This window comes from Vipera berus, assembly GCF_964194415.1.
Source record: "Vipera berus genome assembly, chromosome: 7".
Taxonomy (NCBI): domain Eukaryota; kingdom Metazoa; phylum Chordata; class Lepidosauria; order Squamata; family Viperidae; genus Vipera; species Vipera berus.
The window spans coordinates 39,270,503-39,294,939 of record NC_138209.1 but is presented as its reverse complement, the minus strand read 5'-3'; the positions used below and the strand labels follow the sequence as shown (position 1 = coordinate 39,294,939).

The window sequence follows — 24,437 nt, the reverse complement described above, 5'->3', positions numbered from 1 at the left end:
CAGTTGAAACTTTTCTCTAGGTTGCTGCAGAATCATTGATTTATATTTTAATACTATATTTCACCCCTTCATGGATTACTGCCTTGTCGTGGCGAAGGGGCTTGCGTAATTCAATGAAGCTATGAGCTATGCCGTGCAGGGCCACCCAAGACGGAAAGGTCATAGCAGAGAGTTCTGACAAAACGTGATCCACTGGAGAAGGAAATGGCAACCCACTCCAGTATCTTTGCCATGAAAACCCTATGGACAGTACCAAAAGGCAAAACGATATGACGCTGGAAGATGAGCCCCTCAGGTCGGAAGGCGTCCAATATGCTACTGGGGAAGAGCAGAGGGCTAGTACTAGTAGCGCCAGAAAGAATGAAGCGACTGGGCCAAAGCCGAAAGGACTCTCAGCTGTGGATGTGTCTGGTGGTGAAAGGAAAGTCCGATGCTGTAAAGATTTTTTCTCCATAGGAACCTGGAATGTAAGATCCATGAATCAAGGAAAGCTGGACGTGGTCAAACAAGAGATGACAAGACTGAACATCGACATCTTAGGCATCAGTGAACTAAAATGGACAGGAATGGGTGAATTTAATTCAGATGACCATCAGGTATACTACTGCGGGCAAGAATCCCTCAGAAGAAATGGAGTAGCCTTCATAGTCAATAAAAGAGTAGGAAAAGCAATACTGGGATACAATCCTCAAAATGACAGAATGATCTCAGTTCGAATCCAAGGCAAACCATTCAATATCACAGTAGTCCAAGTCTATGCCCCAACCACCAGTGCCGAAGAGGATGAAATTGACCGGTTCTATGAAGCCCTACAGCACCTTATAGAACTAACACCAAAAAACGATGTCCTTATCATCATGGGGGATTGGAATGCTAAAGTAGGAAGCCAAAAGATAACTGGAATAACAGGCAAGTTTGGCCTTGGAGTACAAAATGAAGCAGGGCACAGGCTGATAGAATTTTGTCAAGAGAATACAATGGTCATAGCAAACACTCTTTTCCAACAACCCAAGAGACGGCTCTACACATGGACATCACCAGACGGTCAACACAGAAATCAGATTGACTATATGCTCTGCAGCCAAAGATGGAGAAGCTCTATACAGTCAGTAAAAACAAGACCAGGAGCTGACTGTGGCTCAGACCATGAGCTTCTCCTTGCAAAGTTTAGGCTTAAACTGAAGAAAGTAGGGAAAAGCACTAGGCCACTCAGGTATGAATTAAATCATATCCCTGTCGAATATACAGTAGAGGTGACAAATAGATTTAAGGAATTAGATCTGATAGACAGAGTGCCTGAAGAACTATGGACAGAGGTTCGCGACATTGTACAACAGGTAGCAACCAAAACCATCCCAAAGAAAAAGAAATGCAAGAAAGCAAAATGGCTGTCTGAGGAAGCTTTGCAAATAGCTGAGAAAAGGAGGGAAGCGAAAGGCAAGGGAGAAAAAGAAAGATACGCCCAATTGAATGCAGAATTCCAGAGAATAGCTAGAAGAGATAAGAATGCCTTCTTAAATGAACAGTGCAAAGAAATAGAAGAAAACAATAGAATAGGGAGGACCAGAGATCTTTTCAAGAAAATTGGAGAGATGAAGGGAACGTTTAATGCAAAAATGGGCATGATAAAGGACCAAAATGGCAGGGACCTAACAGAGGCAGAAGAGATTAAGAAGAGGTGGCAAAATTACACAGAAGAACTATACAAGAATGAGCTTAACGTCCCTGATAATCACAATGAGGTGGTCACTGACCTCGAGCCAGACATCCTAGAATGTGAAGTGAAGTGGGCCTTAGAAAAGCTGAGCAACAACAAAGCTAGTGGAGGTGACAGTATTCCAGCTGAGCTATTCAAAATCTTAAAAGACAATGCAGTAAAAGTGCTACACTCAATTTGCCAGCAAATTTGGAAAACTCAACAGTGGCCACAGGATTGGAAAAGATCAGTTTACATTCCAATTCCAAAAAAAGGCAATGCCAAAGAATGTTCAAACTATCGCACCATTGCACTCATTTCTCATGCTAGCAAAGTCATGCTTAAAATCCTACAAGCTAGACTTCAGCAGTATGTGGATCGAGAACTACCAGAAGTACAGGCAGGATTTCGAAGAGGCAGAGGAACTAGAGATCAAATTGCCAACATACGCTGGATCATGGAGAAAGCTAGAGAGTTCCAGAAAAACATCTACTTCTGCTTCATTGACTATGCTAAAGCCTTTGATTGTGTGGATCATAACAAACTGTGGCAAGTTCTTAAAGAGATGGGAGTACCAGACCATCTTATTTGTCTCTTGAGAAACCTATATGCGGGTCAAGAAGCAACAGTGAGAACTGGACACGGAACCACTGATTGGTTCAAAATTGGGAAAGGAGTCCGGCAAGGCTGTATACTGTCGCCCTGCCTATTTAACTTATATGCAGAGCACATCATGAGAAAGGCAGGGCTAGATGAATCAAAAGTTGGAATTAAGATTGCCGGAAGAAATATCAACAACCTAAGATACGCAGATGATACCACTCTAATGGCAGAAAGTGAAGAAGAACTAAAGAGCCTCTTGTTGCAGGTGAAGAAGGAGAGTGCAAAACTTGGGTTGAAACTTAACATTAAGAAAACCAAGATCATGGCATCCGGCCCTCTCAATTCCTGGCAAATAGATGGGGAAGAAATGGAGGTAGTGACAGATTTTCCTGGGCTCCAAGATCACTGCAGATGGGGACTGTAGCCAAGAAATTAAAAGACGCTTGCTCCTTGGGAGGAAAGCCATGGCAAATCTAGACAGCACACTAAAAAGCAGAGACATCACCCTGTCAACAAAAGTGCGTATAGTCAAGGCTATGGTCTTCCCAGTTGCAATGTATGGCTGTGAAAGTTGGACCATAAGAAAGGCTGAGCGCCAAAGAATTGAGGCCTTTGAACTATGGTGCTGGAGAAGACTCCTGCGAGTCCCTTGGACTGCAAGGCGATCAAACCGGTCAGTCCTAGAGGAGATCAATCCTGACTGCTCTTTAGAAGGCCAGATCCTGAAGCTAAAACTCAAATACTTTGGCCACCTAATGAGAAGGAAGGACTCACTGGAGAAGAGCCTAATGCTGGGAAAGATCGAGGGCAATAGAAGAAGGGGACGACAGAGAATGAGGTGGCTGGATGGAGTCACTGAAGCAGTAGGCGTGAGCTTAAATGGACTCCAGAAGATGGTAGAGGACAGGAAGGCCTGGAGGAATGTTGTCCATAGGGTCGCGATGGGTCGGACACGACTTCGCAGCTAACAACAACAACAACAACTATATTTCAACTGGTTCTTTTCCTATAAGCCGACATTTTTAATCTCTAGTCAAATCTCACTGGACATCTTGTCATATATTTTGCTGAGCTCTTAAGTACACAATGTCCATTACTTTTCTGTGTTCAATGAAACCAGTCAATGTATCAAAAATATCTTGGGTTTGGCATGATTTAGCACATATTGATAAACCATTGCTAGTTCCTTGTAAGCATTGAATTCTTTTCTAAATGCTTACAGAATGACTACTTAATAGTCTATGGAGATTCTCAGTCATCCAGGTCATAGTTATCCCAAAGATACTTTTTCACGAGGCAACTGGACTTTCTTTTTTTTTTTCTTTGAAGATGTTTCACTTCTCATTCAAGAAGCTTCTTCAGCTCTGACTGGATGGTGGAGGAATGAAAGGGTTTATACTCCTTAGCATACACTAATACCATACCAATAGTATGACAAATAAGCAATGATGGTGCATTGGAATATCTGCAAAAAATACCATTTGCTGGCAAATAAAAACTGGTGGGACCAGAAAATTGTGATAAAAATAAAGACGCTATAGAGCTCTAGGGCTTTAGTATTCAAACAGACAAAGCACCTGCCCCTTGTGTATTTTATTTTGTATCATTTGGGGTTTAAGCTGCATTGTATTACAGAAGTATACTATTTTTGTAAGTAGTATATAAGTATTCATTTTATTTGTTAACCTTTCCTGATATATTAATAAGTCTTCTTTATGACTTTGTTACTGTAGGCATTGATACGGCCTGGTCGATTTGACAGAATTATATATGTTCCTTTGCCTGATGAAGCCACTCGCAGAGAAATCTTCAAAATTCAGTTTTGTAATATGCCAATATCTTCTGAGGTCAATCTGGATGAGCTTGTCATACAAACAGAAAAGTATTCAGGAGCAGAGGTAATATTTTTCCTAAATAAAAACTTGAAACTGTTATGCTTTATACTTTATTGTGTTCTTCCTTGTAATACAATGAATCAAATGAATATTTGTGTATTCACAAATTGTTGTAAAATCTACTATCTCTTGATCAGCGTAACCTCAGCTCCTCCTACTCTTCAAGGAACTGCCATTTGTGTGGATGGGATTTCCATATAGCAGTTAATAGAAACATAATACGAAAATGGTGTATGCATGCAGTGCTTTGTTCTGTGAGTTCAGTGCATATGATAGTGTCCATAGTTTTTGCATAAATTCTTCAGTGAGGAATGCATAAATTTAATCACTTTCCAAACATCCAAATGTGACATTTGTTTTCAGACTGTTGCAGGCCTATAACAGAAGAGTAATCTCTTTTCAAAGGAAAACCTAAATTAAGGTAATGGGCTAAAGAAAAGGTTTAAAACATTTTAAATGTTGGCATTTTGCAAGTGTAGAATTTTTACCCTTGTTTAAACATTTCACATACAAAAAATACTATCAGTGTTTATTTTTATATCAATGAATGCGCTTAAAACCAGAGCCTTCTGATTTAATTAACAAATATTTGGAATATTTGAATAGTTGAATATTTTCAGGTTCCAATATTTGATTTTCTTTTTTTTTAAATGCAACTTGCATTATAAGATATCAGATGTCAGGTAAGAAGGTCTTTTAAAAGTATTTTAGAAGCTTTTGTAGTTATTTTTACTTTAAATTTTACAGTCTAGCTGTGATTTCTAATGTTTCCCTTAATTTAAAATGCTTTAAAGTCAAACTGATTTACAGATTTGTATTCAGTAGCTGATGTGCCATATCCTTTTTTAATTCTTTCCAATGCAATAGAATGCTGGAAAGAAATGTTTTTCAGTTCCGGCTTTAAATCATGTGTCATATTTGTGAGATAGGTGGCTATAAAAATTTCATGAATGAATGAATGGAAAATAAATAAATAAATAAATAAATAAATAAATAAATAAATAAATAAATAAATAAATAAATAAATAAATAAATAAATAAATAAAGCAAGCTATCTCAAATTTACCCATAGAATATGGAAGAGGTTTTTTTCCCCTTGCTGCTGCTCCTGCTTTTCTCTATATTCATTACAAATTCATCTCTCTTGTATAAGAAGAAAATAAAATTATATGAATCCTGATAGATGCTGTATTGCTAATGTTGTTGTTGGAAACTCTTTTATCCAGAAAGAATAATATAGCAACAACAGCAATAATAACTGCAGCAATAAAAGAGTGAACATGGATGAAACATTTCTTGGCATAATCAAATCTTATGTCTTTTTAAAAGATAGGTATATACAGTAGATTAAATTATTTTTGTGTTCCTTCAAATCAATGTTGACTGTCAACTGCCTGGAGATATCACTGCAGTTTCCTTGGAAATATTTCAGAATTGCCCCCTTCCTAGGGCTGACAAAGACTGACTATTGGCTCAGGGTCAGCTGGCTGGCTTTGTGTCTAAGGCAAGACTAAAAGTCACTACTCAGTGCTTTAACCATCACACCAAATGGGCTCTCAATTTTGTCTTAGATCTGATTTATAAAATAAATTTATTGTTTATTTTTCAGGAATAAAAAGCAACTGATTCTTTATAATCTTGGGATTAATTACAGTATTTGTATTTAAGAAATTAATATTAAAAGCATTCTGAAAAGGCTCCAAGCTTTGTGTTAAATAATGTATCATGTGTTAAATAATTGTGTTAAATTATATATCATATAGTCAGCTTACCCTCCCATGTCCATTCCTCCAAAATCCTTAAATGTGAGAAAAGCCCATAAATTTATCAGATAGATACATAAATAGATAGATAGATAGAGAGAGAGAGAGAGAGAGAGAGAGAGAGAGAGAGAGAGAGGGAGAGGGAGAGAGAGAGATAGATACACACACAGACACACACAGGACCAAGTGTAATTTTTTTCTTCTTTGTTAGGTAATAATTCATATGGGTGACAGAGAGCATGCAAAACAATATACTGATATATCTTTATTCAAGTTGCAACACTTTCATGCCAGGAATGTACCAATGTTCCTAAATTTTAATCTTAAAAGCATCTGACTAAAATTATCAAGATTGGTATTAATAATTTCAATAAAAGAATATTAGCAGTTTTATTATTTTTAAAAAGCTGTGCAGTAGGGGTATGCATATTTTGAAAATAATTCAAAAGTAGTGCTTCAGATCTGAGCAGGAGCACAGCACTTCACTGATTTTTGTTAAAACAGCTTGTCATTATAGATTCTGTGCAAACCTGACAAAGAGTTATGGTTGCTTTAAGAGACACCTCTTTAAATTAGCTTTTCATGGACAATCCCCTTCACATCAGCCCTAGCTTGATCTTTGGGGATGGGCCTAATATAAGCCCTACCCCCAAAATAATCCCTAGTTTTGGGGCGAGGCGCACACTTAAAAATCAAGCTAGGGTGTGAGTGGTGGTGTGGAGCTGCCCCACATACCCCGCACCCATTCACCTTGCAGCCAGGCCTCTCTTCGCCAGCCTACTTCTTCTGAAGCGTCCCCAGGCCTGCATTTCTCAGTTAGAGGCCTTTCAGAAGGCCACTGCAGCCAAGAACCGAGCTATGGATTGAATCCATAGCTCGGTTCTTAGCTGCAGTGGCCTTCCAGAAAGGCCGTGACTGAAAAATGCAGGCTGGAGCTTCACTGTCAGCTGCAGAATGAAGCTGTTCCTTCGGCCATAGAAGAAGTGGGACAGCTGGGTGGGGCTGTTGGTGCTGGAGGTGAGTGGAAAAGACACACACCACTGAAAATAAGACCTGATGCCTCCTTTAGAGACAAAAGAGGGGGGGAAAGGGTCTTATTTTCAGGGGGAAAGAGTATCTAAACTGAAAAGTTTATATATTTATTGTTTAAACTTGCTCAGGATATATGAGGTTTCTCCTTGCTTGATTTTTGTCTGTTATAAATTAATTTTGGCATACCAGCTGAAACTGTGACCAATTTTGGCAGAAGTCTAATCATTCTGAACATTTGCCATATTTTTTCTATATTAATCTTAGCCTGCTTTCAAGCTAGTAGGGAAGCATAATGCATGCCTAGAAGAAAGCTAAGAAAGAATTAGCCACACATTATCTTTCAAAATTATCTGTGATGGATATTCAGTATAAACTACTAGAATTGCTAATGAGAACACAAATCAGCATTTCCAATCCAGCATATGGAACAATCTTTGTGTGTCCTGACTTGGAAAATATCTAGTAAGCTAAGTAAAAGTAACTAAAACTCCAGTAAATAAAAGAATTATAGGTATTTATAACCTGCACAAATTAGTATGAGAATAATCATGTTTATAGCCAGAGAGTAATAGAAAAGGATGCTTATCCAAATAAAGTAAAAAGAAAAATTGTAACACTTTATGTTCTGATTATGTATTTCTAATACTTAACAGAAATTTTAAACACTGTCCTATTAAGGGAAGGCTAATACAGAAAGAATATAGTACCCCAAAGTGTCCTGAAAATCATTTGTACTCTTTCCAGTTGAATTAGGAATATTCAGATTCCTGCTTAATTGACTGATTGGCCTGATCCATCAAACATTTCAACGGTGTCATTATATAGGTTACCACAAGGTGGCACTGGACTTAGTTTGTATCAGGATGGGATCAAGATTACTATTCTGTTCTCATTAAAAGGAAAATCCATTTGCCATTACTATTTTCCAAGATTTTTTCATCCTCAGTTTAGAATGTATGGGGGGGGGATAATCTATGCTCTTGTCTAGCTTGTGGAATGTTGTATCAGTACAGTAAAAGCTTGGGATGTAATGTTATTACAAGTTATTTTGCATTTTTTAGAATGGTTAAAGTTACTATATATCGATAGACCTTCAAAGAAATTAAGGTGTTTTTAGTTTCCTGAATATTCCAGAATGAATATTTTAAAATCTATTTCCTATTAATTGATACAGTGTTTCCTTTTTTCAAATTTCATAAGTGGAATTCATTTCTATCAACTACAGCTTTGATAATTAAAAATAGTAAGCCATTTGAGTGTAATTCATGAACAAATGCCCGTATCTGTACATGAACATAAAATTAAAAGCACTGGGTCATGGTTCCAATAGATGACACTCTTCAAAAAAACTTCGAAGCATTGTTTACCTTAAAGCAGGGGTGTCAAACTGCCAGCCCGTGGCCCGGACACATTACATGGAAGCTGCGCCCACCCCATTGCCGGCAATGGCAAAACTGGCCTGATATGTTGCATGATGTCACGTGATGTCGCGAGTTTGACATGTCTGCCTTATTCGAAAAACAAAGTATCGGCACTACATAGTTGAAACCAGAAATTAAACTCCCCTCCCCTGGATACAAAGTAACAAAGTGCAATTCCCTCCTCCAATAAACAGTCATAAATCACATTTCCGCTTAAAGTGCGGACTTTCTCCCCAGCTGTTCAGCCCGCCAAAACACTATCAGCTCTGGGCCCAATGTCCTTGGGTTCCCATGATTAAGTTATTATTGTTATGACTAGCTGGACTCTCATACCTATTTTCCCTCCCAGCAGCAACTAATTCTAAAAGCAATAGAGAAAATGGCTGCATTTCCATCTGTTGTCAAAACAAGAACATCCGATGTTAGTAGCGTTGACACACTGTGCAATTAAATAACTGTGTATGACTGAAATTTATGGGCATCTCTCCTTTTAAAAGAAATTTTTATATTCTATAAAAAATATTTTAACATGCTCTCATAATGGAAGATTGCTTGCTGATCAATAATGTAAAGAGTGCATATTTATGTCCTGTTTTGTTTAATTAATACTAAAGCACTATGCTTGACAATAGTAGAAGGAAAGAGAATGCCATTTTTTTTCAGAAATACAGTTCAGGGTGACCACCACAATCACTTAGGTGAGATGGGTGGTGTATAAATGTAATAAATAAATAAATAGATAGATAGATAGATAGATAGATAGATAGATAGATAGATAGATAGATAGATAGATAGATAGATAGATAGATAGATAGATGATAGATAGATAGATAGCCAAATGAATAATTTTACAGGTTAGTTAGAAAGAAATAACTTTCTTCAGGTTTGACTGTTGATTTACAAAGTGGTTCCTGAGCAGTCCTCTAAATGCAAATTTATTTACTTATTTATTTGTTGATTAAATTTATATGGTACCCATCTCATTATCCAGTGGCTTACAGTGAAAAGCAGCAAATACATTTCACATACCCAGAAGTCAAAGATGTGATTGAAATGCACAGATGTAATCAAGCTGTCTTGGAAACTTAATTTGAATTCATAGTTTTCTGCCTTCATAGCCAATGATGACACAGGAATAGTTTATCTAAGTAATTTCTGGAGATGGTATACTTCTTTTCCCATAATATTTATGAAGTCAGTCTTTTCCATCCAGATGACATGCACATGTGTATGCATAGACATAGAAACAGATGTGCACACATAAATATTTCCATATACATTCTTCATATTTTCTTTCTTGTTTCTTTAATATGCCTCCTTTTCATTTTTAACACAGTATGGAGAGCAAGGACAAGGAGATAGAAATCGATATTTTTTCACCATCTTGTGTAAAAAAATTGTAGGAAGAAAAGTCTTCATCATGGTTCCATCCAAGCCGGGGATAAACAACATGGAGACTGCTTTGGGAAAAGGGTTACAGTTTATTGCAGAAGAAAGCCAGACAGAAGTATGGACCCAACAGAAAAAGAACTGAACACATGTGGGTAGTGGGTTTTTATACTCCCTGGACTTTATTGTTTGGAGTTATTTCCGGTTCCTGTTTGAAGCTACTTCCTGTGTCACGTAGTCTGTCCTGAGTCCAGGTGTGCCCTTCTAGGAATCTTGCTGGTTGTGGGTATGTCCCAGCCCCTGCTTCCCTGGGGATGGGTTATATCTTTGTCTTTCCTAAGCTTCTAGCTGGGGTCTTCTTGATGGCTCACATCTGCATGTCTATAGAACTGGTTTTCTGCTTGGGGGGTAAGGAGACCTGAGACTATTAAGAAAATGGCATGCTTTCCTGGTTCTTCAATTTCTTTTTAGGAAATATATTTTCAAATTGCCAACATACACTGGATCATGGAGAAAGCTAGGGAGTTTCAGAAAAACATCTACTTCTGCTTCATTGACTATACTAAAGCCTTTGATTGTGTGGATCACAACAAATTGTGGCAAGTTCTTAAAGAGATGGGAGTACCAGACCATCTTATTTGTCTCTTGAGAAACCTATATGCGGGTCAAGAAGCAACAGTAAGAACTGGACGTGGAACCACTGATTGGTTCAAAATTGGGAAAGGAATCCTGCAAGGCTATATACTGTAGCCCTGCCTGTTTAACTTATATGCAGAGCACATCATGAGAAAGGCAGGGCTAGATGAATCAAAAGCTGGAATTAAGATTGACGGAAGAAATATCAACAACCTAAGATATGCAGATGATACCACTCTAATGGCAGAAAGTGAAGAGGAACTAAAGAGCCTCTTGATGCGGGTGAAGAAGGAGAGTGCAAAAGTTGGTTTGAAACTTAACATTAAGAAAACCAAGATCATGGCATCTGGCCCTCTCAATTCCTGGCAAATAGATGGGGAAGAAATGGAGGTAGTGACAGATTTCATTTTACTGGGCTCCAAGATCACTGCAGGTGGGGACTGCAGCCAAGAAATTAAAAGACGCTTGCTCCTGGGGAGGAAAGCCATGGCAAATCTAGACAGCACACTAAAAAGCAGAGACATCACCCTGTCAACAAAAGTGCGTATAGTCAAGGCTACGGTCTTCCCAGTTGCAATGTATGGCTGTGAAAGCTGGACCATAAGAAAGGCCGAGCGCCAAAGAATTGAGGCCTTTGAACTATGGTGCTGGAGAAGACTCCTGCGAGTCCCTTGGACTGCAAGACGATCAAACCGGTCAGTCCTAGAGAAGATCAACCCTGACTGCTCTTTAGAAGGCCAGATCCTGAAGTTGAAACTCAAATACTTTGGCCACCTAATGAGAAGGAAGGACTCACTGGAGAAGAACCTAATGCTGGTAAAGGTTGAGGGCAAGAGAAGAAGGGGACGATAGAGAATGAGGTGGCTAGATGGAGTCACTGAAGCAGTAGGCGTGAGCTTAAATGGACTCCAGAAGATGGTAGAGGACAGGAAGGCCTGGAGGAACATTGTCCATGGGGTCACAATGGATCGGACATGACTTCGCAACTAACAACAACAATTTTCCTGCCCTTTTAATATTTCCTTCTTTGGGGAGCTGACTTCCCTCAATATCATTTGATAATGTCAGTGTATGCCTATGTACATATAAATCATACATAAAGTGTGTGGGAGTGTATATGTGTGAGGTGTTTTGTATGTGAGTTGTGTGTGTGTGTGTGTGTGTGTGTGTGTGTGTTTGTGTGTAAAGGTGGGATCCAAATAAATAAATAAATATACAGATATTGGTCCATTCTTTTTTTTTCATAGTCCATAGAGCAGATATTTTGCTATTATGAAATCAGAAATTAGACCTACAGCAGTGAATTAATAAGCTCTTTGCTTATTAGGAACTGTTAGACATTCTATAAAAAAGCCAAACACAATAGTGGACTTTTCCAAGTATCCAATGATTTAATTTCACCTTCCATATTTTTTTTCTCCATTTGTTCACATTAAATTGTTAAAAAAAAGTTTTCAACATAGCTTCTAAAAGAGGAAACTGCATACTGTAACCACCTACAAAAAAGAGAAAATAGTTTTTCTGTCACCCTGCTGTGCTTCCCATTGCTTTTCCCCTTCCAGTCTTCCCTAAGGCCATGCCTCTTCATTATTCTCTTTTTGGCAGTGGTTCATGGTAAAGAAAAAAACATGTTGCTTTTTACAAGCAGTTAGAAATTTAATTCTGGAAGGAAATAGAAAGTCTTTTGGAGAACTGAAATTGTTTTGTTTCTTCAGGTTCATTTTAATAGTTAATCAAATTATATTATAATGAAACATACACCGTTGTAATCAAAATATATTGATTTTGATTATGTGTCATAAAGTTATTGTTGAACTTTATGACCACGTAGATAGGATTTCTTCTTGAGGATCCATCCATAATTGCAATAATTATCCGTAATTTGAACTTTTAGTTCTTCTAACAGTGCATTCATTGGCTCTGAAACTGAGTCAATCCACCCTACTGTTGGTGGTGTTCTTTTTCTATCACCTTTCCTGGCATTAGAGCCTTCTCCAGAAAGCCAGACTTTTTCAAAATGCGTCTGAAGTAGGATAAAATTTGTGCTTTGAGTTAGAACTCTAGGCTGATTTGTTCAGTGGCCCATTTGGCTACAAATTTATTGAATAAGATTACTATAATTATCACTGTAATCATCATAATCAGAGCATTAGGATTTTAGTAATCGGATACCAAAATGAATTGAAATGTTTAAAATATCGATTTCAACATAGCATATATATGTAGCAAATAAACACAGCCTAATTCCATCAGTGTTTCTTTTTAATTTTACAAAAGTTACTGATTGCACAGTTTACAAATGCATAGCTTAGCTCCAATTAAAACTTAATATTAACTACATATACAATATATCTTAAATTGTTGGTGATTTTATAATATGTTACAATGACCTATTGCTGTGTGGTAACCTGCACTATACAAATCTGGTTTAGGTTGCTTGCAAAACATTTATTTACTCGAGATTGTAGCCAGCCAAGGAAAAGGAAAAAGAAGTAGAATCAAAAACTAAAAGAGAGTGTCCAGAAAAATAACAAAACCATTCTTAGAAAGATTGGGAAGAATGTGATTGGCTCAGACCATACAGCACAACTAGTGCAGTAAAAATCATTTTAAAATGTGTTGGTTTTTATATTTTCCAGTATACTTTATTCATATTTTACTTTAGTTTTGATTTGAATCTAGCTGAAAATAGCTATTAGCTGTATAATTCAATGTCACTGAAGGGGCAGTTCTAGTGCTTCTGTTTTTGCAATCTAATTTAATAACCTGGGGACGTTGGAATTATTATCTGCCACTTCCCATTAAAGAATTTACCCATAAAAAAGTGTTATATGGATACCAATATACATATGATACTAAGTTTTAACTTTAAGTTACTTGGCATTAGGTATATTTAAATTGTAACTACCTGAAGACATATTTTGTTATGATATTTATTCCAAACAATCCTAGTGAGGAACGCATTGTGCTGCCCTACTTGCATTGGTGTATTTTGAATCTCATTATATGTAGAAATTTTTGATAGTGTCATATTGGCCAAAATCAGTTCTGTAAATTGCAGGGGTAAAGTGATACAAGTGCTCAAAATGGGAACACATGACTGCAGGAATGTGTGCAGCCAGCATAATTCTGAAAATGGCCACAAGTTTTGGTGCCAGGTCCAAGGCCAAAGACAACACAGTGAAATCCAAATAAGTCCAGGGATTTATTTGCTTATACCTAAGAGACAAAATCTCACCAGACTTAAGCTATACTGGTAGTCATTCGTTTAGTGACTGTTTAAAATTACAAGGCCACTGAAAAAAGTCACTTATGACCATTTTTCATATTTACGACAGTTGCATCATCCCCATGGTCACCTGATCAAAATTCAGATGCTTCATAAATTGTCATAAATTGCAGTGCCCCAAGGTCATATGATCACCTTTTGCGACTTCTGATATGCAAAGTCAGTGGAGAAACTAGATTCACTTAACAACTATGTTACTAATTTAAAACTGCAGTGATTCACTTAACAACTGTGGCAAGAAATGTCATAAAATATTGTTACAAAGCTGTTATCAATTCTAGCTGAAATTAATATGTGTGCTTATGCACACATAGCTGACAGCAGAATCGCCACAAGTAAGGATGCTCTCTTATAAACTATTGGCAGCAGAATTTTAATCAGTAAATACTAATATTTTTCAGAATGTCATAATTCTAGATGAAATAAACCAGTGATATTATAATCACTGACTTTTACTGTATCTGCTTTAGTAAAATAGATGTGTTATTTTGCAATGTTGTAATTTATTGTGTTGTTTCAGGTATCTTGTCTTTTCAAATCAGGTTCAGTTTGTTGATGGACAATGTGAAGTATAGTATTAGAGATAACATTCTGTGTCCTTGACACTTACATTTAAATAACACAGGTTTTCACATCTAATTCCTCAAATATTTTGATAATAGAAAGCATTCTGAGACTTTTCACAACCTGTTTGCTTCTGAACCTAAAGTTTGCCAACTATCTCTAAGCATTTTTGGATGATCAGCATCTACACTATGGATAACCATAGTGAATGAAGTTGCCTTTCCAGTGTTAAGAAAGTAATCTGAAGTTGTTTCCTGCAGTTACTATCTGTACAAAAAATGTGTTCCCTGAATGCTAGAATGTCTTCATAACATTTGACAGCAAAGGCAAATACGCATACCCTAATATTAGAGCCATAATAACAGACAAGTGTGCATTATTAGTGCAATATTCAATCTTTGTCAGTTATGAATTGTGACTTTTGAAACCATGAACTGAAAATCATTATGTTTATGTGTAAGATGGATTAAACATCCTCTTCCCTTATAATTCATCAGATTTTGGAAGCAATCTTTTGCTTCTTATGTTGTTGTTGTTGTTAGCTGTGAAGCCGTGTCCGACCCATCGTGACCCTATGGACAACGTTCCTCCAGGCCTTCCTGTCCTCTACCATCTTCTGGAGTCCATTTAAGCTCACGCCTACTGCTTCAGTGACTCCATCCAGACACCTCATTCTCTGTCGTCCCCTACTTCTATTGCCCTCAATCTTTCCCAGCATTAGGCTCTTCTCCAGTGAGTCCTTCCTTCTCATTAGGTGGCCAAAGTATTTGAGTTTCAACTTCAGGATCTGGCCTTCTAAAGAGCAGTCAGGGTTGATCTCCTCTAGGACTGACCAGTTTGATCGCCTTGCAGTCCAAGGGACTCGCAGGAGTCTTCTCCAGCACCATAGTTCAAAGGCCTCAATTCTTTGGCGCTCAGCCTTTCTTATGGTCCAACTTTCACTGCCATACATTGCAACTGGGAAGACCATAGCCTTGACTATACGCACTTTTGTTGACAGGGTGATGTCTCTGCTTTTTAGTGTGCTGTCTAGATTTGCCATGGCTTTCCTCCCCAGGAGCAAGCGTCTTTTAATTTCTTGGCTGCAGTCCCCATCTGCAGTGATCTTGGAGCCCGGCGTCCTTGAACAGGGCCAGCTGTGGGTCATCTTCCTCCGCACTCTCGGGCTCACGCAGCTGAGAAGAGGTCCCCGGCTGAGGACTCTGCAAAGCCTCCAAACCATCATCAGCCGGTTCGTTTCCCTCCTCCAAACCATCATCAGCCGGTTCGTTTCCCTCCTCCCCCTCAGAGTCATCCGATACATCAGAGCCGGCTGTCGGACCCACAGGCTGGCCCTGAGTCACAACAATCGCCTTGCAGTCCAAGGGACTCGCAGGAGTCTTCTCCAGCACCATAGTTCAAAGGCCTCAATTCTTTGGCGCTCAGCCTTTCTTATGGTCCAACTTTCACTGCCATACATTGCAACTGGGAAGACCATAGCCTTGACTATACGCACTTTTGTTGACAGGGTGATGTCTCTGCTTTTTAGTGTGCTGTCTAGATTTGCCATGGCTTTCCTCCCCAGGAGCAAGCGTCTTTTAATTTCTTGGCTGCAGTCCCCATCTGCAGTGATCTTGGAGCCCAGTAAAATAAAATCTGTCACTACCTCCATTTCTTCCCCATCTATTTGCCAGGAATTGAGAGGGCCGGATGCCATGATCTTGGTTTTCTTAATGTTAAGTTTCAACCCAAGTTTTGCACTCTCCTACTTCACCTGCAACACGAGGCTCTTTAGTTCTTCACTTTCTGCCATTAGAGTGGTATCATCTGCATATCTTAGGTTGTTGATATTTCGTCCGGCAATCTTAATTCCAACTTTTGATTCATTTAGCCCTGCCTTTCTCATGATGTGCTCTGCATATAAGTTAAATAGGCAGGGTGACAGTATACAGCCTTGCCGGACTCCTTTCCCAATTTTGAACCAATCAGTGGTTCCGTGTCCAGTTCTCACTGTTGCTTCTTGGCCCACATATAGGTTTCTCAAGAGACAAATAAGATGGTTTGGTACTCCCATCTCTTTAAGAACTTGCCACAGTTTGTTATGATCCACACAATCAAAGGCTTTAGCATAGTCAGTGAAGCAAAAGTAGATGTTTTTCTGGAACTCTAGCTTTCTCCATGATCCAGCATATGTTGGCAATTTGATCTCTAGTTCCTCTGCCTCATCGAAATCCTGCCTGTACTTCTGGTACTTCTCGATCCACATACTGCTGGAGTCTAGCTTGTAGGATTTTAAGCATAACTTTACTAGCATGTGAAATGAGTGCAATGGTGCAATAGTTTGAATGTTCTTTGGCGCTGCCTTTCTTTGGAATTCGAATGTAAACTGATCTTTTCCAATCCTGTGGCCACTGTTGAGTTTTCCAAATTTGCTGGCAAATTGAGTGTAGCACTTTTACTGCATCGTCTTAAGATTTTGAATAGCTCAGCTGAAATACTGTCACCTCCACTAGCTTTGTTGTTGCTCAGTTTTTCTAAGGCCCACTTCACTTCACATTCTAGGATGTCTGGCTCGAGGTCAGTGACCACCTCGTTGCTTCTTATACTACATCTTTAATCTTTCTGGGCTTGCAATAAAATCTGGTACTCACTTTTCTAGTCATATTCATAGCAATTTTAATCAGTCTAGAGGTTTCTGTATATGGTATCTCTGCTTTCATGAGTCTATGATATTAAATGAATTTGTATGCTATTTGAAAACTTCCTATGCAGCATAGTCAGGAAATATAAACCTCTTTTATATGAAAATTACAGAAGAGTGGTTATATGAAATCACTGCATGATTTGGTTGAACTACCTTTTTACGTACCTTCTGGAAGATCATGAAGATGGAAGAGATCCTCAGATGAATTATGTATTAAAAGCCTGAAATGTCTCATCCTACTTGCACATGATTCAAGTGTCAATATATTTTCTCCAGGGACAGTCTAAAAAGGCTATTTGTAAACATGTAAATATAGAACATGAATTTTAGAGTAATAGAACCATACAGTGAAAAACCAAATATTGCTGCAAGCTCTTGTTTCTGTTGATGCTGGATTCTAAGTTAAGCAGAAATCTTAAAACACCAGTTGATTCCAAGGAACTGCCTCAGTATTCTGCTCACTAGCAATCCTATACATTATGCACTTTAGAGATTGGTTATGGGCAGAGAACAAATGCTTGGAATCTTCAGTTAATCTTTTTTATGTCATTAGAATTAGAATTAAGAATTGATAATTTTATTAATAACTTTGTTTTCCAAATAAAATTTCAATTACTATTTTTTATCTTTGTTTAAATATAGTAAATATGACCAATTAGTTTAGCCTAGTTAATAGTTGGTTTATTACTTTAATAAAAAATTTTAAAAATAATATTGAATCACTCTAGACTTTTTTACTTTCAGAAATTAAGTGTTAGACATCTTTAAAATATAGCTAACATGTTTTAAAGTAAAAACAGATGGCACATGCCTCTTAAATAGAAATGTTTTATTTTCAGAAAGCAAAACTTAGTTTTAATGCTTTGGTTGAAAAAAACTAAATGCTTTGGAACAAAAAGAGTAAAATATTGGTATGATGACTGATGACTACTAAATACCTTGTTACGATATGACTAAAATAATCACTTAGGAGACTTTTTGCACTTTTACTACTGAGTTGTCCATATAGCCCTGAAAATGTCAGGAGTTCATCTCACTGACATTTACACTTCCCAATTCAAATCAATCTTAAAACACATTCTATATGAGTCTATAACAGTATAAAATATAAGAAATAATATACTTAAACCAGGTACAATATAAATGAATATTTAAATAAATCCTAGATATTTGCCAAGCTGAAACTGTATAATCCGTTTGATCGCTATCCTAGGGCCTCTGCTTTGAAATTGTTACTTAGTCACAATGAAGACATGCATATGCAAGTATTTATTCTAAATATTCTTTTCATTTAATTTTCACTTAATTTAAGCCACTTTATGATTGCTACCTCTAACTTCTCAGCATCTTAATTCTTTTTATTTTTAATGGCAGTTTATCTGATCTACTATGCATGCACATAGGCACACAAACACAAAATACTGCATTTGTTTTAACTTGTATAAGTTTCAGGGATTTTCTAACTGATCCTTGCAGGAATGTAGATCATAGCAGCATTCTAGTTGCCATAAAATTAAATAAAAAGTAACATTATTTTCCCCAGGATTTATGAACTCAATCAAGAACTGCACCGATTCATTCAGAATGATGCACAAATTATTGGCCTTAAATTAGCCTATTCTATCTTGGTGTTCTCTAAATCTTTTGGGACTGCAGTGGTTAAATGTAGGCATTAGTTCCAAGTAAGTTGGTACAGCACAGGTTTCATTCTGTTTTCAATATATATAATTAATTAGATTACAGAAATCCAGATGACCACTAGATGGTGATCAAGAGATGTAGCCAGTTGATTAGCTGTAAGTTTTTTTGCAGCTCAAAACACATAATTAATCTATTTCATCCAGGGCCTGCTGGAGCTGAGTGCTTATCTCTCTCTCAACAATCTCTGTAAAAAAGAAAGCTTAGAGATTGGACAAAAGTTGCATATTATTGTTGGGTTCAAGTATAGTCTTTTGAAAGGGAGTATACCACCATTTTGTTCAAAGTAGGAAGCACCACGCACTCTTGCAAAACAGCATTAACCTTTGCTTGGATTCAGTCACTGGCCTTAATCAACTAGGAAAGACATAGGTCCAGGACACTGGTGACAGAGCTTACAATAGTAAGGACTCTGGTCTCAGAACTTATGGGCTTTTTTCCAGATAATCAAACTAAGATACACCTCAATCATTTACATAGGACCTTACATAAGATCTGTCTAGCTCATATCCAACTTAGAGAAAAGCCAAGTGACTTTATTTCACAGATGCCTAGAAGGGCTTCCTCAGAAGGAACTTGGTTACTCATAAGAGGGCCTCTGCCTAACCATCTGTGGACCTACTGAGGACAGAGAAGTAAGCTTGCTTTATCACTCTTATTGCCACAAAATAAGTCATAATAAAGGATTTTACCTATGCCTGGTTAGCATTATTGTTTATCTTTCTCTGGTGATACTCTAGGTATCCTTCTGGTGCTAGTTGCACCAATTCCTTGATAGGGAAAAACTGTTTCTAGTCACTTATGCCTTAGTCACCATCCAATTCGACTGTTGCAGTGGTGTTGTCCTTGAAGATCAATTGGAAATTCTACCTGTTCCAAAATGCAGTGACACACACACATATTGGACTCACAACAAAACACCCATGTCACACCAGTGCTATGTGAGTTGGCTTGTAGTGGGCAGTTCAAGATGCCATAAGACCAACTTACTTGTGGGACTGCGTATACCAGATAGTTCTGCCTATTTACTAGTTTTGGCAGGGTGCACATGTTCTTGGTCCCACCAACAAAGCATCATCATTTTATGGGACCTGGAGGTGTGCCATCTCTGTAATTAAACCTATGGATCAACCTCCTCCCAGACTCAACCTTTGTTGTGAGATGGGCGGCAAACAAATTTAATAAATAAATGAACAAATATTACCCTTTTGGGAGGATATAGGTTTGGATGCTAATGGAGCTAATTTAATTTTAGAGGCCTCCACCCCAAATTTTAAAATTGGATTTGCATAAATTGTTTTATTTTTGTTCATTGCCTAGAGTTCCTTGGGTAGATAGAAGCCCTGAATTTGAAATATGGATGAACGGAGAGAGAGAATTTAATGTGCTAAATTCTGATTTGTATTTTCAATTAAGGAATATGACGGGTTTTTCCCCCAGCAACTTTATGCTGCTCATGATAAGAAAAGACATTACTTGCAACTGTGAAATTCTAGTTTTTGCTTTGTATGCCTAAATGATCACAGCAAGCAATTCCTTATTTTTGCTCTGTAGAGGATAATGGCCTTCCGGTCCTATTAGGCTTCCATTCCTGTAAGGCTTACCTTCTTGCAGAGGCTAAGTACTAACCAACTAACTTCTGTAAAAGTAAGCAGGATAGTCCACAATGGGGAAAAAGGATTGTCCCTCATATAGTAACTTTAAAAAAATTACTAATATATAATTCATTCACTTCCAAATGGTTCTGGGCAGTTTTCAATGTAAATTACAGTGACCACTGCAGATAGAAAGGTATATGGTTTTAGTAAATATTGTTTGTTTCTAGCATGAATAATGATAACTATGTATAAGACATGATTTATAAATGATACTGTGTATAAACTTTTTCTTCCCAGATATTTTACACATAATTTTAGAACAATGCATGTTTTGATAAATGAACTCTTTTTCTTAATAGGACCATTCCTAAATCAATTCTTGGATGCTGGTAGAATAAGAAGAAGAAAAAACCCACTCAAAAATGAAATAAACTTTTTCTTCTCTCTCTCCCCTTCCCCCCCTTTTTTTTCTTTCTACATATTAATTTCTTTTTGGAGAAAAGTGTATTACTCCTAAAAAAAGAATTGGCTATTGATTCTCAGTTATGCTTTTGCTGCTGCTTTGAAAGTGTTAACTTACTAGAGTTTTTATTTATATGCTCATTCTTGAGGGGAGGAAAAGCTAATTTGTGAGTCAGACTAAGATTAGTAGAATCTATTCAAGATTTATATATGCAGAGTATTTCGAAATAGAAAAGTGTAACAATCAGAGTTGATTTTTTTCTGTTATTCAGAGTTTTTCATAGGTAGTGAATGACATAAAATGCAGTTACTGGTTTTTTTGGTGGCCTTAATATTTTTATGCTAGATTGCCTTTTGGTCTTTGTGAGTTGGCCTTATTTATGATTTAAGCTGGCACATAGGGCTGGTTTAATAGGAGTTGCGCATCAGAAGGTTAGGGAAAAGGAGTAAATGCTTTTTAAAAGATCTGACTCTTGGGGTTTCCTTTTTTCTTTTTAAAAGGGCTCCATTTTGGAAGCTTTTCAAAGTCCTGCATGCTGAGTGGGAAACTTGGAGTTCCCACTCCCTAATCCTGCTTTTAGAAGCGCCTAGGAGGGTGCATATCCTACGCTTGCAGGTAGTTGTCTTCCAGGAAAGCTCCACAGTTTGCACTATTCACTATCCACCACAGGATGCCAATCTGCTCCAGGTCCCTAATCTCTTTCTCACATAGTCTCTTGTAACCATCTACAGGGAGGAGGGGATAAATTTGAAAGAAAGGCATGGAAAAGGAGGCACAATGTAAGACCAGCCTAGCAGGCTGCCAGTTCCTGCACACACATTCAGCCCCAGCTGCAGCCAGACGAAATTCAATGGCTAACAGGTGTTCTTGGCAGATGATGCATTAAAAAAGCTACTTAAAACAAAAATACCTAAGATTTTAACACAGAAGCTCATTGCTTTCCTTTTCTTTCTCAAGATTCTTTAAAGTTTTTTTCCCCTAGTACTTCAGATACAAAGAAGAAATAACTGCTGGAAGGTCCTCACTCAGGCCATTTGAATTGGCCATTCATTTTAGCTGATTTTTGAATTAGCCCTCTGTCTATAAGCCTATGGTTTATGGAATGAAATAGGCTACATAGGAGCTGGGAAATTACAGCTGCTTGAATCCTGTCTCTAAATACTAATGTTAGAATCTCTATATTAAAATTAATCAGAAGTCAAAATTGGTAGAAAGTCTCCTAGGACTAAGTAAAATAAATAGACAATTCCTCATTGGTGTTCTGACACCTTTGTTATATATTCGTGACAATTGGGTTTTGGCAAAAAAAACACCTTTCAAATATTCTGTTACCTATGGTTGAAGGAAGAATCACAAATGATGTGTGAGAATCCAAAATAAGATTGCTGTTTCTTTAATTTTCACTTTTGTAATTTAAAATAAATTTGTAAAAAAAATATTGTTTTGTTTTCTACAAAGTATTTTTTTTTGGAAAAAATACCTTAGGTTGTTCTTTATAAGTCTATTAGCAGAGTTCAACATTGCACCAAAAAGATAGAGATTCATAATAAGGGGCATACTTTCCTTTCAGAAATAACAGATTACATCGTGTGTTTTCAAGTTCCCTGTTATTGAGCAAAATATTTATACATGATATTACATAGTTCAGTCAAATAACCTCAAACCACTCCCATAGGTTAGATGGTAATCCATGTATGATACAGTGATTATATATTTACTAATTCCTTTGTATTTATTAGCTGCCCAACTCCAATGAGCATAAAACATTCAAAATTCACTATAAAAATCCACCCAATTTATAAACAATTGTGTTCATTTTCAGGGCAAAGTGCATGGCAATCACATGTGATACAGGTATTATCAATTGACCTGGATTTGTATGGTTAGGGAATTTGAACAAATAGGAAAAGTATTTTTAATTATGTGTGACTACATGCAGGATATGACTAACTAAATTTAAACTGAAATAGATAAATATTAATTCTTCCTTCCTGCCCTATTACTTTGTGACTCTGGTTTAGAATGTTGTCTTGAAATTTGCATTTAACCTCTTTCTGCCATACCTTAATGCTGTTGCAAACTAGTGAAGAGTTACCATAGCATTTTTAGCAGAGGTTCACAAATCTGATTTCATGTGGCATCTGTAATGATCCATTACTGGTTTTCTGGTACATTTTCTCAATAGCTGATTATCAGTTGGCACATTTTGCACCAGAACTATCTCTCTCAGGTACTTAGCATAAAAACAACAATAGCAGCCTAGTTCAAACTTTAAATTAAAACAAATTAAATTAAAGCAAATAAGACTTGTTTTAATTTAAAGTTTGAATTAGGATGAGCACAATTTTTCTCCTGCCTTCTCCTGCCTCCATTCTCATGATCTGCAGTGGGCTGTAAAGAATTAAAATGCTGATCAGAACCAACGGAAATATTATAGTAAGTAACATGACAAAGACTTCCAAATGTCTCTCTTTTCAGAAGCCTTTCCTAAACACATGCTAAATCCCCTAGAAAGCTCCTAAACAATTTTGGCAGCCATTACTCTGGCGTAAGCAGTGTAACTCTTTCAGCAAGTGAACAAACAAGGAACAAACATTGAACAGCTGACACAAATGCATTTCAAACTGGCGTTTTCTTTTACGCCCATAAGGGTGCAGTCAGTATCAATCACTGTTTTCTCTCCTACACTGAAATAATAGTCACTCATTCCACTGATGCTTTTCACAGCAGTAATGTACCTTTGGAAGGAAGCTTTCATGAGGCTGCTTCCTGAACTTTTAAAGTCACCTTGAAGATTCTAGCCTTTTTTCTTCTTTGAATTTTAATTATTTGTTTATTTGTTTAGTTAGTTAGTTATATTTCCTATTTCTTAACCAACCAATTCTCTCATATTGCTTTGGAGTGTGAGAGTGTTACACAGGTAGATTTTAAACAAGAAAGTCACTATTACATCCTGGGTTAGTTTCATTTTTCACTTATTTTTTGAACATTTAGGATTGTGTTCTGCTCAGGTTTTTAACTAAATATCTGACATATGTTTATTTTGGATACATAAAAGTTGTGGCATATGGAACTCTGATAGCAGAGTGCGTTGCTGTTCTAATTATTTGTTGAATATTATTGCAGCTGAACTCTACTGATGTTCACAAAAATACGCCAAAAGATGGCCTTCTGTTACATGTGTGACTTTCCTGCGTTTAATTCTCAGCAAATTATTCCAACAATATTTTTTTTAAAAAAGTAATCTGTGTTTTTCTTTTTCAGATAACTGCAGTTTGTAGAGAAGCTGCTCTTCTTGCGCTTCAAGAAGATATTGAGGCCAAATATATCATGAAGGAGCATTTTCAACAAGCTTTGGCTGTTGTGACTCCTAGAATTCCAGATTCCCTACAGAAATTTTATGAAGAGTATCAGCAGAGGAGTGGATTGCATTCACTGTGAGAAAGTGATTAATGAACATATAGTACACAACTTGATTTCTAGAAAATAAGTAAGGTTTTTTTTTCAAAGAAATATGTTCTTTCAATTCAGATATGTAAAATGAATTTTATTAATAATTTTTGAATAAAAAATGAAGTGTTTTGAGTAAAAATAAACTTGAGAACTGTGTGAAAGCATGATTGAAACATCTAAAGCACACCATGATAGTGCATCATCATGCCAAAAGAGGAGAGGAGTCACTCAAAATCCTAGGCTTTTCACTTTGA

At 37.1% G+C, this 24,437-nt stretch overlaps 1 long non-coding RNA gene across 1 annotated transcript; it reads left to right on the top strand.

The window, feature by feature from the left end:
- Positions 1 to 4,150: 4,150 nt before the first annotated feature.
- Positions 4,151 to 24,117, top strand: LOC308670908. Its single transcript, XR_014027111.1, has 3 exons — positions 4,151 to 4,197; positions 19,217 to 19,304; positions 23,995 to 24,117. It is a non-coding gene; the product is annotated as an uncharacterized lncRNA (long non-coding RNA).
- The last annotated feature ends 320 nt before the right edge of the window (positions 24,118 to 24,437 follow it).